The following is an 11,666-nucleotide window of genomic DNA, read 5'->3' on the forward strand; positions in this document are numbered from 1 at the left end:
TGGACCCGGTTTCCACTCCCCTTTGGTGCATCCGCGGGCCAGGAGTCCCTCTGCCCTCCTCTCCCCCTTGTTCCCTGGACCCTGCCCCGCCCCTGCCCCCCACGACCCCCCACCAGAAGCGCAGACTCCGTACTCGATGTCCCGATTCTGTTTTACTTGGTTAAGTGCTCGCTCTGCGGGAGTACAATGAATATTTGTTGATGAGTTTCACAAGTGCCCTGGAGCGGGGAAGGTGGTGATCCTACGCGAGTTCCCGCTTGCTAGGCCCCCCCACGCCTGCCCTGGTCCCCGCAGCCTCCGGTCAGGGGGGCACCCAGCGGGGACCCGGCACCGGGGCTCTGGGTTCCCCGCAGCGGGGTTTCCCGGGATTGATTTCTGTCCCCCATCAGACCCGGTGCTTGCCTTCCGAGCCCCGTCTGCCCAGACCGGAGACCGCTCCCACAGAACTGGGAAGGAACCGGAGCTCGCCAGAGACTTGCCCGAAGTCACAAAAGCTGCTCAGAAGCACGTGTTACACAGGCCTTCCCCATCAACGCTCGCCAGGGGCTGCGGGCCAGGAGGGCGCCCTGCGGCCACGGCGAAGGTCACAGAGGGCGCCCTGCGGAAGACAAGATTTCAAACCTGTGAGCTCTTGACATTTAAAGAGCCTGCCTGTTATGGTTCTGGGGCGGACCCTCGAGTTTCTCCCGGCACCTGTAGGACTGGCAGGGACAGTGCCACCAGGTGTGACAGAGGTAGAAGCATCAGCCACTCTGCCCAGCACCTCTTTGCTGGCCCTCATCCAGCATTACTTGGTGGGCTTTTGTCCCAGGCCCTGGAACTACAGCGAGGCTCACACAGGGCCTCTGGCCCTGCGACGCTCCTGTTCTGGGGGAGGGGCGCAACGAGATCTCATTTTATAACAAAACTTCCACTAATGAGAATTAATGTGAAGACGTGAATAGGAGCTGGTATGAAGCAGGTGGTCAGGAAGGCTCTGCACAGGTGACAGGCGGCCCGAGGGGCCACATCTTATTCTCAAAGAGGAATGTTCCCGGCTGAAAACAGCCCCTGCGCAAATGCCTGGGGCAGGAACAGGCGCAGGGGCTGGAAGAACCCAGGAAAGGTCAGTGTGGCCAGTGTGGCTGGAGCAAGGGACAGAAGTGGCGGGGGTGGGGGGGGAGGCCAGGGTGGAGCCTTCAACCTCCACACTCCAGGGCCCTTGAGGGTTTCAAACCAGAGAGTTTCATTCTCATTCATTCATTCATTCATTCGAGAGTGCAGGCAGGAGCTGGGGAAGAGGGAGAAGCAGGCTCCCTGCTGAGGAAGGAGCCCAATGCAGGACTCGATTCCAGGACCCTGGGATCATGACCTGCCTGAGACGAAGGCAGACGCTTCACGGAGCAGCTACCCAGGTGCCCCAAACCGGGGAGTTCTAAACTACGCTTTTAATTCGTTTGTTTTGGCATAGTTTCTGACTGTCACTAAAGTGGCAAGAACAGAATAAGAATTCCCAATACTCACCCAGATCTCCAAACATAAACCCTTGGAATCTGTAAATATGACCTTATTTGGAAATAGGGTCTTTGAGTATCATCTAATCAACACAGGAGGAGGTCATACGGAACAAGGGGAAGGGTAGCTAAATCCAGTGTGACCAGTGTCCTTGTAAGAAGAGAGAAGTTGGGACGACCGAGGCAGAGACGGAGGTCATTGCTGGCACAGGATGAGGGACTCGGGCCACCTCCGGAGCCGTGCGGGGCAGGAGGGACCCTTCCCCGGAGCCCACGGACGAGCACGGCCCTGCCCCCGCACTTTGCAGACCTCTGTTTCTAGAAGCGAGACAAGAAATTTGTGTTGTTTTAAGCTGTCCAAGTTTGCAGCGATTTGCTATGACACCTGAGTACTAAAAACAACTTTCTAAAATTTTGACATAATTTCAGACTGTCAGAAAAGTGGCAAGAAAAGAATTCCCAGATGCCTTTTATCCAGATTTTCCAAATGTTAAGTTTTTTTAAGATTTTATTTTTAGGGGCGCCTGGGTGGCACAGCGTTTAAGCGCCTGCCTTTGGCTCAGGGCATGATCCCGGCGTTCTGGGATTGAGCCCCACATCAGGCTCCTCCGCTATGAGCCTGCTTCTTCCTCTCCCACTCCCCCTGCTTGTGTTCCCTCTCTCGCTGGCTGTCTCTATCTCTGTCAAATAAATAAATAAAATCTTTAAAAAAAAATTTTTTTATTTTTAAGTCATCTCTACACCCAACATGGGGCTCGAACTCATGACCCCAAGATCAAGAGTCTCCTGCTGCACCGACCGAGACGTCCAGGTGCCTCCAAATGTTACATTTTTGTTGCCTCTTCTTCCCACTTGCGTCTCTGCCTGTGTCTGTATAAGAATGTAAGTGCCGCGGTCTCATTCCCCGTCATCTAACCGGCTGGCTTTTCTGAATGGTTGAGGTTAAGCCGCAGACACGGTTTCACTACTCCAGTGTCTGTTTCTGTAAAACAGTGAGCTGTTTTCCATAAACACAAGATAGCGGACAAAATCAAGAGTTAAGCTAAAACTGCCTTAAAGAAATGAAACCTATAAAAGACAACAGAGCCAAAAATAAAAAGTTACCACGGTATAAAGCCACGATCTAATCAACAGTCCGTGTGCCGACCGTCCCCACGGCGCCGGGCACCGCGAGCGAGTCAGGGTGGGTGACGTGTACAGGACAGACGTCTGGGAGAATGTCCCTGATCCGTCCTGTGTCTCCTTGTGACTGGTGAGGGGATGGCCTCCTGGGGGGAAGACACAGGGGTGACGGAGGGGTGTCTGCGTGGCCCTGCTCTGGCCGCTGAGATTCTCCGCTGCGAAGGTGTGGGTTTTATGCTTTGTAACTAGTGAGAATCTTCGGAGAGATGCTTCGGGAATACCCGGCACCCTCTGGGTTAAGCCTCGGGGAGAGTCTGCCTGAATCCATTTCCATGACTGGTTGCCACGGGTGACTGTCCGGTCCGGGCCCGGCTACCTTTGGTCCCTGGCACTACTGCACGGTGGCTGGGCCGAGCCCTGTTCCAGCACCTACTCACAGATTTCCACCAGTTCGTGCAGAGCCTTTATTTGTTTTTTTTTAAGATTTCATTTATTTATTTGACAGAGAGAGAGAAAGGGCATGAGCGAGTGGCGGGGTGAGGGGGTGGGGTGGGAAGGACAGAGGCAGAGGGAGAAGCAGACTCCCCGCTGAGCAGAGAGCCCGATGCAGGACTCCATCCCAGGACCCTGGGACCATGACCTGAGCCACAGGCAGACGCTTCACAACTGAGCCCCCCAGGTGCCCCAATGCCCCCTGTTTTCTGTCACACGTGGTGTTTCAGGCCCATCTGGATGCCCTGCCCCAGTCCTGGGACGGAACATTTCTCCAAAGGGCCAGAATTCCTGTGTGGAGGGCCCAACCCCCACACCTAAGAATGTAACTGTGTTTGTAGGTAGGGGTTAATGAGATGACAAAGCGAAAATGAGGCCATTAGGGTGACTGACCTTTGGCCAGGCTCCTCTGACCTCTTCTCCACTAACACCCCCCCTCGTCTCACCCGCTGCCCCCCATGGCTTGGGCCTGCCTGACCAGGTTTAGCAAGAATCCTGCTGACTCTAGAGAGACCCCCCCCATTCAATTACTGTCACACCTGATCAAGTGTCTCACGCCCCCTGACCCCCACCACATGCAGAAGCCCTTGGCCCGCCTCCCTGCCTTTAGCAAGAATCTGCCCAGCCCTGTGCCCCCTGCCCCCCGGCTGTCCTCATATATGGGGCTGAGCCCAAACTCTCTCCCCGAGGCCACAGGCCCACTGCAAGTCTTGAAGAGTCTCCCTAACCGGGACCCCTGGCCGGCTCAGGCCGCGGAGCGCGTGTGACTCTTGATCTCAGGGTGAGTTCCAGCCCCACACTGGGCGTCAAGATCACTTAGACACAAAGTCTTCCTTATCATTTTGTCCAGCGTCCAAATAATAGATTCCTTAACAAGGGGGGGCCCTGGCTTAAACAACACACATTTACTTCTTGTTCTGGAAGCTGGAGGTCCAAGATAAGGGGTGGGCCTGGGGAGGGCTCCCCCGCACACACAGTGGGGGGCAGGCAGGGAACCAGCTCCCCTGTCTCTTCTTACCAGGAGGCACCAGCCATTGCCAGGTCCCGAAGGCCCCGCCTCCTACTCCCCACACTGGGCTTAGGTCGTCAACATACACGGGGTTTGGGGGGGCAGGGGGACACCACCATTCAGCGTATCGCAGACCTGTACCCGGTCTGACTGGTGTCCTAAGACGTGGGAGAGACATGGGGACGCGCGCACACGGGGAGAAGGCGCAGGCACCCGCCCAGGAGTGAGGCCTCCGGGGAACCAGCCCGCCCCTGCCTTGACCTCAGACTTCCGGAACTGGGAGAGAATGGGCGTCTGGGGGGGGGGGGGCGTTTGCTGCCGCTGCACCCAGTCCCTCAGGACCGCAGAAGGGTGTGCAGCTCATGGAGGGGGTGGGTGATCTGGCACCCAGGAAGGTGTGAGCCGTTTTGGGGAGGCACGACCGGGATATTCGGGGAGGGGGGTCCGTCTAGGTACGGGACCACGGGAGAGACTGTCCCCATGGGACGACAGAGCAGCCTCTCACCTCTGCCCACCCCCGGTTCCAGGTCTCGGAGCCGATCTCTTTGGCCAGTTCTTTTTATTCTTATGGTATTCATGTCCATAACGTAGATAAACACACGGTATTTCTCTTCCTTGATTCATGAAGTTCAGATAATAGCTATTTTATTTTTTGACAATATCTATATTAAATAATAAAAATAAATGCTATTTATTGTCCCCATAACTTTTTATTTAAGTTTTAATGCTACAATTCAAATACCGTACAATCACCCATCACAATGTGCCGTTTGGTGACTTTGGTGTATTCACCGCGTTGTGCGACCGTCGCCACAGTCATTTAGAACATTCTCGTGCCCACAGAAAGCAGCCCTTACTGGCCATTTGTGCATCGTCTTTGGACAAATGTCTATTCAGATCCTTTGCCCGCTTTTTTTTAAGATTTCATTTACTGGGGCGCCTGGGTGGCTTAGTCGTTGAGTGTCTGCCTTCGGCTCAGGGCGTGATCCCGGCGTTCCGGGATCGAGCCCCACATCAGGCTCCTCTGCTATGAGCCTGCTTCTTCCTTCCTCTCCCACTCCCCCTGCCTGTGGTCCCTCTCTCGCTGGCTGTCTCTCTCTCTCTCAAGTAAATAAATGAAATCTTTAAAAATAAATAAATAAATAAAGATTTCATTTATTTATTTGAGAGACAGCACAAGTGGGGGGAGGGGAGCAGCAGAGGCAGAGGGAGAAGCAGACTCCCCACTGAGCAGGGAGCCCGATGCGGGACTCAATCCCAGGAGCCTGAGACCATGACCTGAGCCAAAGGCAGACGCTTAACCGACTGAGCCACCCAGGTTCCCCTCATGATTTTAATTCTTATGTTAGGTTTCTGACCCATTTTGAATTAAATGTTTGTTTATGGTGTGAGGTTAAGAATCCACCTTCCTTCCTTCCACTGCAGGTAAGCAGCAGTCCCGACACCATGTGTTCCAGAGACTGTTCTCTCCCCGTCCACTGGTCTTGGCACCCTTGTCAGAGTCAGTGACCAGAGCAGTAACGTTCTTTCTGGACCCTTGGTTCTGTCCCGCTGGTCTCTGTGTCCGACCTTATGCCAGCCCCATACCATTTTTATTACTGTGACTTGTCATAAGTTTGGAAATCAGGAACTGCAAGTCTTCCCACTTATTGAGATTTTCTTGGCTATTTAGGGCCCTTTGAAATTCCCCATGAATTTTAGGATCAGCTTTTCTATTTCTGCAGAAATGCCGTCAGGATGGTGACAGGGATTACGTCGGATCTGCAGACGGCTGTGGGGGAGTTCTGCCGTCTTAAAAATGGGAAATATCCCAATCTGTGAGCAGGCTGACTTCCCTTTACTCGGGTCTGCTTTCATTTCCTCAGCACCGTTTTGTAATTTTCAGTGTACAAGTCTTGCCCTTACCTCATTAAAGGATTCCCCACTATGTTATGCCTTTGATGTGAGGAGTCCATGAACATGGGATGTCTATTTCTTCAGGTCTCCCTTACTTTCAGCAAGGTTTTGTCACATTCAGAGTGTGAGTTTTACACTCACAACTTTTTACACTACTTGTGAGTTCTTTGCTTTCTAAGACAGGCCTCGTGGGGTTCCTCATCATCCCCCTCCTTGTCCTTCTGGGCACTCACCCACGTTCTGCCTTCTCTTACCGACGGTCTTGCTCCTGATAACGACTAACCATTACTGAGCACCTGCTCCATTCGTGCCAGGCCCCGTTCAGGAGCTTCACCTACGTCAACAAACGGAGTCCTCGTCACAACCGGAAGCACACACGGCTTCTTCTTCACCTGACGGAGGAGAAAACGAAGCTCGGAGAGGTCGAGTGACTTGCCCAAGGTCTACAGCTGGCGGTGAGCAGAGCCAGGACTTGGGCCCAGGATTCAGACTCCTGGACTCTGCTTCTTCCCCTTCCACTTCTTGCTCCTCCTGCAACGGCAAGCAGCCTAACCTTGGGATACGTCAGGCTGACGCACGTGAAACTGCTGATGTTTGATCTTATTTGCCTATAAACAGTGGCAATTTCATGTGATTCAACTTGTTTAAAAAAAAAAAAAAGCTGGGACTTGAAACAGGTGCGGGTGGTGTTTGCGTCTAACATGTGTCTCAAGGAGCCTCCAGCTCCAAGTGAGCCAAGTCCGTGCCGGCGTCTTCTGAGGAAAGGAATGCAGTCTGTCGGGGCGCCTGGGGGCTCAGTCTGTGAAGCGTCTGCCTTGGGCTCAGGTCATGATCCTGGGGTCGTGGGATCGAGTCCCGCGTCGGGCTCCCTGCTCAGCGGGGAGCCTGCTTCTCCCTCTCCCTCTGCCCTCTGCCCTCCGCTCTACTTGTGTTCTCTCTCTCTCACTCACTCTCAAATGAATAAATAAAAAATCTCTAAAAAAAAAAAAAAAAGAATGCAGTGTGTCCTGAGCTGCGGGCCCCATTTTGGGGGTGAGAACTCTTGTGCTGGCTCTAACAGGAAGCCCCAAGGGGACAAAGGGCAGGTCCCCTCCCTCAGAGCCCCACTGTGCGTGCCTACGAGTCAGGTGGCCTGTCGGAAGCCACTGCCAGGGACGGGAGCTGGTCTGACGGATCCCGGGCCGGGCACCTCTCCTGACGGGCCGTGTGGACTTGCTGTGGCTCTATTTTCGGGCCTCTCCTGCGGCTCCTGGAACGCAGGAAGGCAGCCGCCTGGTGGGCCTCAGGACTAGTTGGAAAGTTTCCATCACGAGATGTGGTGGAGGGAGAGGCCTTGAACTTGGAGGGGGAAGGTGGTTCAGCCTCGGGCGTGTCCTGAGGCACATGGCGTGCGGGGAGAGCCGTTAGACCACGGCTCTGTTCTCCGTGTCCCGCACAGCGTGGCCGGGCGTCACGGGAGAGGGGCCGGAGCGGAGGGAAGTCCCCGCTGCAGAAGCTGCGTGGTCTCGCCTCGCCAGCACCTCGTCGGGGCAGAAGCCTCTGTCGGCGGAGCTGGGAGGAGCCCCGAGGGGCAGCGGCTGAGGGAGGGCGGCGCACTCTAGGCCACCGCCAGCCTCTCCCCAGCAGGCTCAGGGGGCACTGAGAGACCCTGAGGGTGGCGATGACAGTAGTTCATTTCCACGGGGACACACCTGCCCCTGTGCTCACTGTCCCTCCCTCCACCGGGAGAAGAGTGGCGGCGTCTGATCAGTGGGCGAAGAGGCTGACCCTGATTGTCTGTCATCCCCCACGACACAGCACTGATCTGTCTCAAAGGTGCAGCCCCAGGCTGTCCTTCAGGTGAGCTGTCCCCGGTCACACCACGGATGCAGTGGTGCTTCGTACTGTGGGCCTTAAGACCCAAATTCGCGTTCCCCAGCTGGCTTTAGCAGATCGAGCTGACGAAGCCTCCCGCACGCTCCGGTCTGCTAAGGCGAATGCCCTCGGCGGCAAATCCGATGGGCTCTCATTCATTCCAAATACTGCGCTCGAGGACAGAACGCAGAGCACGGACAGAAGAGCATCCAGAAACGGACCCATCTACACGTGTGTGCCAGGCACCCCTCACGTTGGCAGGGAAGGTGGCTGTTTTTATGGTAAACAGGGCTGGAGCAACTGGCTATGCCCACGGAACCATAATCCATCTCACAGCAGACACGCAAAGTGACTGGCTAGGAACCACAGACCCGACGGCAAGAAGGTGAGACGATCCAGCTTATGGCAGACAGTGTCAGCGGGAACTTGGGGGGCAAAGATCTCTCAAACAGGAGCCAGAAGACACTGTCTGCACATGAAAGGTGGATACGTTGGACCCGATTAAGTTTAAGGACACGTGTTTGTCCAAAGACACCAGAGTGAGGGCAAAGGCCAGCCGCAGACCCGGATGAGTATTTGCAGCGCACGCGGACAAGGACGCATCTGCAGACAATGTGTAAGCAACGCCTGAAACACAAGACAAAGACCAAGGACTCGGTTGTTACAAAAGGGCCAAGCCGGGAGCAGGTGCCTCCCACAGAGGCCTGAGCGGCCGATGGCCTCCCTGGCTCGGCAGGGAGATGCGGACTGAACATGGGGGGGGGCAGGGGGGGCACACACCCCGCAGAAGAGCCTCAAGGAGACAAAACTGGGGTCGTGGCCTCCACCGCCTCCCCCCCCACCTGTGCCGCCCCCACTGCTGCCCCGGCCCCCCACCCCAGCCTCTACGCCAGCCTCGCCTGGCCTTGGTCTATTGTCCACGCCGTGGTGAGACGTGACCTCAACACATCAATCAGAACGTGTCATTCCCTCCCCGCCCCCCCCTCCCCCGCAAACCCTGCCCGCCGCTCCGGATAAACATCCCGGCCCTTTCCAAGCCCCCAAGGCCCTGGGAGATGCGCCCCACTCCCTTCGGGCATACTGTGCCTTGATCGCGCGGTGCGAGGTGCTGCCGCCCACCCGCCTCGTGCCCCAGGACCCCTCTGTGGGCGCCCCCACCCCCAGCACAGTCCCGAGCAGCCACATGCGGAAGGAAGTTCGGAGCAGGGCCTGCGGAGCCAGCAGGGGGCCCCTCGGTCTCCGAGCCTGCAAGCTGGCACCGCTCCATCCTGGTGGGGGCTGCCCCCTGCCGGCCGTCCCCAGCGAGGACCGTCGGGAAGGAACCGCCGCGGCCCTCCGTTGGACACGTGGGGGAGTGGGAAGTGAGCCACGGCGTCAGGGGTGCATTTACCCCCTGGGGATCCTGGCACCTCCGGGCTGCTCCTCGCCTCGGGGAGTTCGCAGCGGAGTTCCTCTCCCCGGAGGCGCCCTCCCCGCCTCCCTCCTTCCAGCCGGTAGGTGGGCGGCGCTGCGCGCTCTGCTCCTTCCTCGCGCCGCTAGACCTCAAGCTGCGAATTCAAGGCGGCTGTGCGCAGAACCTCCAGAAAGGTGAAGAAGCCCAGCGAGAGCAAGCCGAGTTATAAAGACTCCATTTCTAGAACATTTGGGAACTGGTAAAACTGTCGCGTTTCCGGAAGCTTACGGGGATCGGGACAACAAAGCAACCACAGCGACCGCAGATGCGGGGTCTCCTCCAGGAGAAGGTGGGAGGGCTTCCCGGGGCTAGCGCCCCGCTGCTCCTTCCCCGCAGCTCCTCGTCTTCCGTACTTTGCCGAAGGCACCGTGCGCTCCTCCGAAGCCGCCAGTGCGGCCTTTACCTCCAGGCCTGGGGTGGGCGTCGCGGGTCCTACCACCGCTCCAGCCAGGCGCCCTGCGGCCCAGCGATTTTAAACGGCTGCTAGATTCCGTCTGCCAATAGTTCAGTTAAGGGGTTCATATCCATATTCAGAACCTAGATTCCCTTGCAGTTGGCGTGTCTGTCCCGTTTTTGTGAGGTTTTGTCAGTTTTCATATTCATAGAAAGAGCCTGGAAGCTGTTCATTTTCTGACTGGAAAAATCAGTCGCACCGAATTGGGTCAATGGGGCGTGAGACTGGGTGTTTCAGGGGAAGAGGGGTCCTTCCCGGGTCCCGGCCACGCCACTCCACATAAGGCCTAGAGAAGCGGCCACCGTGCTCTTCCCCTGAGGGAGGCAAAGCCCACAGGGCGGAGGCCCGAGCGGCCCGAGAACGGCCGGCGGCCCGATTCGACAGCCCGTCCGCCTCCCCTGCCGTTGCGGACACTCGCCGGCCGCACTGTCCGGCTGCTGGCCCTTGGACGGCGCGTCAACAACCAAAGCGGTTTTATCAAGTCTCAAAAGGTTGTGTGGATCAACGGGGACAGAGCCCAATCCAGCGAGGGCCCTTCCTTGCCTCCGTCTTCTGGCTGCTTCCAAAATCCCCGTGCCTGGCAAGGACCAGGACTGGACCTCGGGGACCCCGTCTGCTCCCTACTTCCATCCTGTACGGTCTCAGCCACACGGCCTGGACGGACTCGGCGCTCTTCCCAAGCGGCTCGTCGGGACTGAACCTCCTCTTCCGGGCAAGCGCCTGTTTCTCAGGGTCGAGCCCTTGTTTGTCTCGCCCCGAAATGCCCGCTGAATGTTCTAAGCGCCAACGAGGCATTTATTCCCGTGCGCTCACGCGGCATTAACATACAGACGGTGCTGGCTGAGCCTGTGGGTGCCAAACCTGGACCCAAGGAAATTCGAGAAATAAGGCCCTGTGGGAGTGGCGCAGAGCGGAGCCTCTCCAAGGGCTGTGCTCTCCTGAGACTGTCATGTGGCAAAGTCTGCATGTTAGGGACGAAACTTAAAGCCTCTGAGGTCTCCTGACAGTCTCGATATCTCTGCAGGTTTAGAAATGTCCATAATGGACAATTAAGCTTTTTCTTTCATGAAACGATGGTGAAATTTGACGAGAGCAATTTAAACGGTCTCACCTGGCAAATCAGCAGTTCAGACTCTCACGTGGGCCAAGCTTGTTTCTTTGGGAAAACCCCTGCGTCTGGGAAGCGCTGGGCTAACCCCACTAAGGGCAGCCCGCTCGCCCCATGTGACGGCCTGACTGTCCGTTACTAAGGCTCCAGAAGCAAACAGGTGATACCATTGTTTGTGCCGTAAGCCAATACTTCATTGTTTAGAAACCACTTGCAGGGCCACCCCGTTTCGGTACACAAGCGATCCTGAAGCGAACGGGGAGAAAGCGGTAATTCACTCGGTTCAGACACTGCAATCACATCACCCGTCCTTCTCCAACATGAGCTCATTCAAAAGAAGTGAATTTTCACCCATGTGCACGCATAGGTGACCCCGTCCACCAACATCTGAAACATTTAAAATGATTTTATCTACGAGACACATGTGCACAGTCAGCTTCTGAGGCCTCCCGTGTCAGAACAGCTGGCCAAGCGCAGGCTACAAGCGAGACCGCCTCCTGCCGGGTTGGGGGGAGACTTCCGGGTGCGCGGGTCTCACCTGCTGTCCTTCTTCCCCGTTTGGCTTTGGTCTGAAGATTTGGCAGAGGATATTCAGGACAAGAAACCTTTTGGTGATATTCTCCTGGGCCCGAGCTCATGACAAATCACAATAATTTAAAGCGGCTTGCTTTCCTTTTCCACGGAGGTCTCCATGGGCCGGTGTGCGAGCACCAGCACGCTCCCCGTGGCAGACCGCCCCGCCTCTGTGCCAGGCTGCCCCTGACCCCCGCGGCCCCAGGGCGCCC

This window comes from Ursus americanus, chromosome 4 (assembly GCF_024610735.1).
Source record: "Ursus americanus isolate L20-20 chromosome 4, mUrsAme1.1.p, whole genome shotgun sequence".
Classification (NCBI taxonomy): Eukaryota; Metazoa; Chordata; class Mammalia; order Carnivora; family Ursidae; genus Ursus; species Ursus americanus.